Source organism: Ovis aries, chromosome 3 (assembly GCF_016772045.2).
Source record: "Ovis aries strain OAR_USU_Benz2616 breed Rambouillet chromosome 3, ARS-UI_Ramb_v3.0, whole genome shotgun sequence".
In the NCBI taxonomy this organism is placed as follows: Eukaryota; Metazoa; Chordata; class Mammalia; order Artiodactyla; family Bovidae; genus Ovis; species Ovis aries.
The window spans coordinates 204138951-204145475 of NC_056056.1; the positions used below are offsets into that span (position 1 = coordinate 204138951).

The following is a 6525-nucleotide window of genomic DNA, read 5'->3' on the forward strand; positions in this document are numbered from 1 at the left end:
ATAATAATTATTAGGAAGTGGTGAAGCCATTCTATGCGAGTGTTTAAAAGGAATATGTATTTTTGTTTATTTGGTTGTGCTACCAATCAAGGCTATGGTTTTTCCAGTAGTCATGTATGGATGTGAGAGTTGGACTGTGAAGAAAGCTGAACACTGAAGAATTGATGCTTTTGAGCTGTGGTGTTGGAGAAGACTCTTGAGAGTCCCTTGGACTGCAAGGAGATCCAACCAGTCCATTCTGAAGGAGATCAGCCCTGGGATTTCTTTGGAGGGAATGATGCTGAAGCTCAAACTCCAGTCCTTTGGCCACCTCATGTGAAGAGCTGACTCATTGGAAAAGACTCTGATGCTGGGAGGGATTGGGGGCAGGAGGAGAAGGGGACGACAGAGGATGAGATGGCTGGATGGCATCACTGATTCGATGGACGTGAGTCTGAGTGAACTCTGGGAGTTGGTGATGGACAGGGAGGACTGGTGTGCTGCAATTCATGGGGTCACAAAGAGTCAGACATGACTGAGCAACTGAACTGACTGACTGACTGAACTGATGTTTTAGTTGCAGCATAGGGATCTACGGTTGCAGTATGTGGGATCTAGTTTTCTGGCCACGGATCAAACCAGGTCCCTGCATTGGGAGGTTAGAGTTTTAAATATTGGACCACGAGGGAAGTTCCTCTGCTAGGTTTTTATGTATGGTATTTGATACTCTTTGTGCCCTAGGGTAGGTATTAATATTATGTGGATAGGGAAACTAAGGCTCTGAGAGTTGAAATAGCTTTTAAAAGTCCAGCTAATAAAAATAGATAACTCGTGTCTGAAGAACTCCAAATTTTCCTTCCTTTTGGAAGTGACATGCCATCTTCTCTATGAAAATGACTCACATTTTGTTATAGAAACGTGGAGGATCTAGAAAGAAAACAGAAATGATTTAAAATGGGGCGGGGGGCATGGTAATGAGCTTGAGGATATAGGGACCTAGTATCACATTTATTTTACTAGAAACTGGATCAATTCTTTCAGAAATTTTAAGGATTCCCTCAGCTCTTGCCACTTTTTCACATTTGCAATATTTTCTTGATTTCCCTAAAATTACTAGAAAGGTGTGAAAATTAAAAAAATAAAAAATAAAAACACACCATGTTAGTGCTATAGAAACCAGGAAAGGACAGGAAAGGCACCTGGCTCTGAATAAAGGTGTCAGGTGGAAGGGGGAGGCAACAGGAGGTAGAAAGGAGATACACATCCCAGTCCCCAAGCAAAGAACAAAGGGAAAATGTCTTCTAAGAAGGCAGTCCAGGAGGAAAGCTGCTGGAAACTTCAGTGAGAACTGGTCTTGGATGTTCTTAGGTTGGGTTTCTGGCCCTCAAATTTCAGACTCACAAACACCCAGAATGAGACGTGACACTTAGAAACTGAATGCTGATTATTTTATTGGTAAATTGAAGACAGACTGCCTTCTCCCAATGTCATGGCTTTCTGAAGGACTGGTATCTTCATACTCATGCTCTGAAAAGCAAAAGAGGAGGTTCACACAAAGGGGCAGGTGGTTTCTACTCCTTGCAGGTAACAGTGGAGGGAAGTAGCTAAGAGCCCACATTTCCCTTCTCTTCTTCCTCCCTCTTCTGTTTCCTGCCAAATTTCTTTTGATCTGTCATTTTTGTGCACCTAATAAATAATATTTTATTGCAAGCTCTAAATTGTTGCTTGCATATAAAAGGTTGTCCTTAGGTTGTTTCTCTCTTGGTTGCTATTTAAAGTGTTCAAATATGTGTTTACAAAGATGGTTACTGCAACCAATTTTTAACTAGTGAAAAGCTGAAACTGGCCTAAATGTCCATTGATACAGGGTTGGTTAAAGAAATCATGGCACAGCCTAGACAATGGAATAGCAGAAATTTAAAAGTAAACAAAATGAGGATTAAACGGACCCATAGAGCTTTATGAACTGTTACGGCTATTTTAAAGAACTATGTTATTTGAAACAAGCAACCTATAAAATTGCTTAAAGTATGACATCATTTGTTGACAAAAAAGATAATTATGTTTCAAAAGGTGTAAGTGATTCCAAGACAATTTTCAAGAGTTAACTGTGATGGCCTTTGGGAAAGGAAGTGGGAGGGTAGGACGTGGATGCCTTTCAGAGTTAGCCTCATAGTTTTCTGTTCAGTTATTTTTTTACCTTGACCATATACTAATTTAAAAGGAAATATTTTAGCCAGATAAATTAGCAACTTAAAATTAAAGTAGAGTTTGTATAGTTTAGTCGGGACAGTGAACCTGAGATGCCTGCTGCTGCTGCTAAGTCATGTCATTCAAGTCCGACTCTGTGTGACCCCATAGATGGTGGCCCACCAGGCTCCCGTCCCTGGGATTCTCCAGGCAAGAACACTGGAATGGGTTGCCATTTCCTTCTCCAGTGCATGAAAATGAAAAGTGAAAGTGAATTCGTTCAGTCGTGTCTGAGTCTTCGTGACCCCCATGGACTGTAGCCTACCAGGCTCCTCCGTCCATGGGATTTTCCAGGCAAGAGTACTGGAGTGGGTTGCTATTACCTTCCCCACTGAGAGGCCTGGTCAGGTGCAAAGAAGAGAGGGATGGCCTTTGGGAAAGGAAGTGGGAAGGTAGGACGTGGATGCCTTTCAGAGTTAGCCTCATACTTTTCTGTTCAGTTATTATTCTGTTCAGCGTCTCAGGTCCACTGTCCCGACTAAACTATACAAACTATACTTTAATTTTAAGTTGCTAATTTATCTAGCTAAAATATTTCCTTTTAAATTAGTATACGGTCAAGGTAAAAAAATAACTGAACAGAAAAGAATGAGGCTAACTCTGAAAGGCATCCACATCCTACCTTCCCACTTCCTTTCCCAAAGGCCATCACAGCTCATCCTCATTGAGCTGGAGGATGAGCAGAGAAAGGGACAAGGGAGAACATGGTGTACTTCCTCATCAGCAACCCACTTTAGGACATGTGGTCATTGGAGAAAAGGCTATTGCTGGTCCTTGCTGGTCAGAATTGAAATCACCTTGGATAGCTGGTAATGATTATAAGGTTTTGCTCTCTTATTTCAGACTATCTGAATAGACACCTTTAGGACCTGTGTCCAGGACTATGCAATTTTCACATATTTTCTGTTGATTCAATGACTCACTAAAGTGCGAGACCTGCAGGGTTAGGGCCCTTGATGGAGAGTGAGCTGGAGTCATACCTGTCAATGACTTTCAGATTACTCGGATAGTGAGTCTTCGTCTGGACTCTGCTCAGGTTGCTCCTCTGGTGGAGGTGGCCCTGGTGGAGGTTCCTCACCTTCGTTTCCATCATCAGGAGGGGGTCTAGGTGGTGGCCCTTCAGGTCCTCCAGGAGGTGGTTCGGGAAAATCGTTGTCTGAGTTTGAATCTGAGTTGGTTCAAAGAGAGAGGAACTAGGTGATGGAAGGCTCCCCTCTCATTTTGATCTTTGATAAACTTTTGGAAAGTTCTGTCCTCCTGAACCCGACTCTCAAATACTAGCTTCCTTTCTACTCACTTCTTCTTACTGCTGTACTCCTCTTGACTACTAACATCCTTCCTAATCATTTCTTCTTTTTGCAGTACCCACATACTAGTGAAACTGAGTCTTAGCTCTATGCTCTTGAGAAAAAAAGTGTCTTCAATTTGGCAAAAAAAGAAGGTGCTGGATATCTTAGAATTGCCAGAATATGTCTCCAAGGACAGAAGAAAAGCAAAGGGGTTAATCGTGTCAGTTATGCTTGCCAGATATATTTTGGGTCACTGACATAACCTGCCAACTATGACCCCAAGCCTTGCCCGTTGAGAGTATATGTCAACCTCTCTGGCTCTAAAACCAGGTGGAGCAATATTAGGAAAGAGAGAGAGAGAGAGAGAGAGAGAGAGAGAGAGAGAGAGAGAGAGAGAGAGAGAGAACATAATGGCCCACACAGGGGTCACTAGATAACCTGCAACTTTTAATTAGGTACTGTGACACAGCTGAGCAGAAAATCAGACTAAGAATGAACCGGACCTGGCTTCTTTGCAGGTTTACTAGATGACATATTGAAAGAGAAGAATACTGAGGAAGACGGAAACAGTCAGTTGAGGGGTTGGCTCTCAGTAGGCTGCAGGATTCAGAACTGTGACTCCTTCCCTTTGTTGTCCTCTCTCAACAATCATTTCTGGCCTGAGGGAACAGGCAGCATATCCAGTGTCATCCAGGCTAGACATCGTGTTATTCATGTTAGGACCTTGCTCGTGGTCCCGCAAACCAAGGTTAGAAAGGACGGCCTTTATCTTTAGTGTTTCTATCACTGATTATAACTATTCACAAAATAATGATGATAATAGGACACCAGAGAACAAACAGTTGCTAATGGAAAAAAGAAAGATGAGGGAGGATTAATTGCAACTTACCTAGTACGGTGCTCAGAGACTCTTCACTATTGCCTTCTAGGAAAAGAAGCAGAAGATGAAACTATATCCTTCAGGGCTCACAATGCTCTACAGGAAAAGGGACATACTCTGTACATACTCTAAGATATTATAACTTTTTGATGCCATCTTGATGCTGTTGCAAAAGGAGGAAGACGTGAAGACATGGCAGGCCTGTTTCTGTGTTGAGAATCAACCACAAAACTCAAAAAGAAGAGAGGCCTTCTTATCCTTCCTAGGATTCCTCAAACTCATGCTAGTTTACGTTAAATGCTGGAAATCTAGGTTAAATGATGTTTTAGTGTCCTTTGCCCTCTTAATTTATGAAATATTTTACTTATAGTAACATGGTTTCTCAAGGTAAAAGGACCAGGAGTAATGATGTGGATATAATCATGCCTATATTGGGCAAAACATGCTGAAATATTACCTGTGGGTGTTATAGAATGAGACCACTGTGTCCTGGAATCTCCATATCTCTAGGTAGACAGAGAGATCTATTACTCTCATCTCTGTCTCTGAAATAGCTCTGAATGGGCTTCACCCCCATCCACCAGGCATCCCCTCTCAAGGCCACCTTCATCCACTGCCTATTTTGATTTTCATAGCATCTTCATGAGGGAACTTGTCTGTTCCAGTCTTGCCTTTTTGCAATGCATCCTGCATAGCACAGAGAGAAGTCTCAATTTGTCATCCTTCTGTTTAAAAATTCTGTGCTGGTTTCCCGTTGTACTAAGTTTGGGGCCTTCATACCATAGAGGAGGTGAAGGGCCTTCCTCTTGTCTTAAGCAGCCTCCAGCCACATCTTTCACTTATGTCTCCTATTTGCAAGCTTCGTCACTGCAGTGTGACCCCCCAAGTCCCAAGCAGAGTCTCAGCACCCTCCCCCATTATTCTTATCAGAAACCAGGTCTTGAGCTGAGCTCAGGGCCAGCAAGGCCACTGAGAGCAGGATCAGCAGCATCTTGGAGGAAGCTCTGGATTTGCTTTCAGCTCTGTCCTGGTAGGAACCAGGGAGCTTCCTTTATAAAGGGGACCAGAACAGTGGTTTCTTTGAGTTCTATACTGGGCAGATCTTGTCACCGGATAGACACAGTTATAGTTGGGACTTATCCCAGCAGGATGGAGTGGATAGAATGTTATTAGTGTGTCATTTGTAAAAGGTACAACATGTGACGTGGGCAAAGCTTTTGAGGGAGAATGTCCAAGCATTCAGCACAGATATTAGAACTGCTCCATCATCTGGTTTTCAGTCTTTCTGGTGAATGCATTTCTTTGTCCTTCCACTTGTCTTTCGTGTGTGTTTTGGCTGTGATCTCTGGGCTTTATATGGCCGAAACTCCATCATTCATGGTATTTGTTTACCTATGTATATGATACATTACAAATAATTTTGATGAGAGAGATCATTTCAGTTAATTTATGAAATATATATGGATAACATCCTTGGGCACACATGACGGCAGAAGTCTGACCCTCAGCCTTTTCAGACCAGCAGATATCATCCAGGTCTATCTGTTCTCTAATAGGAAAGTATTGGCAAGGTAACCTAAGACTTTCTATTCTTATCAATATCTTAGGACTTACAATATTTAATTAGAGGAAAGGTAGACACAGAATCTACCACAAGACTTGTAGGACTGAGGAAAATGAATACACAACCACTTGAATGGGTCATGTTATTCTATGTCTCTAAGATTTCTTCTGTTCTCTTCTAGAATCTTTGTAAGATAATATTTGATTTGTTCCTGTTAGGAAATAATTTTATCCTCCCTGTCTTCCACTGACAATTTCATAGCCACACTTATGAACTCCCAAAGATGGTCTTATATTCCTGTCAAATATGCAGTTTCATTGCCTTGATCTTACATTTTTCTGTGAGTTTCCATGTTAGAAAATGTTTTCTCAGATTATTCTTAAACACGGGGAATTTTGTCTAGAATATTCTGACACTCACTCTCCCCACCGTCTGCATGAAACTTATTTGTTGATATTTTCTCTCCTTTTTCCACTGCTGTATTTAACTTTTATTAGTAGCTTCCTCTTGTTATGCATTTTGAAGGATTTTTGTTGTTGTTTAATTAAGGTCTATTCTTCACT

The 6525-nt window shown here is 41.7% G+C and overlaps 1 long non-coding RNA gene across 1 annotated transcript; it reads right to left on the minus strand.

Moving 5' to 3' along the window:
- Positions 1-1405: 1405 nt before the first annotated feature.
- LOC114113668 (uncharacterized) lies at positions 1406-5413 on the minus strand. Its single transcript, XR_003588535.3, has 4 exons — positions 5179-5413; positions 4408-4443; positions 3210-3397; positions 1406-1506 (listed from the first exon to the last, which is right to left on the minus strand). It is a non-coding gene; the product is annotated as an uncharacterized LOC114113668 (long non-coding RNA).
- Positions 5414-6525: the final 1112 nt, after the last annotated feature.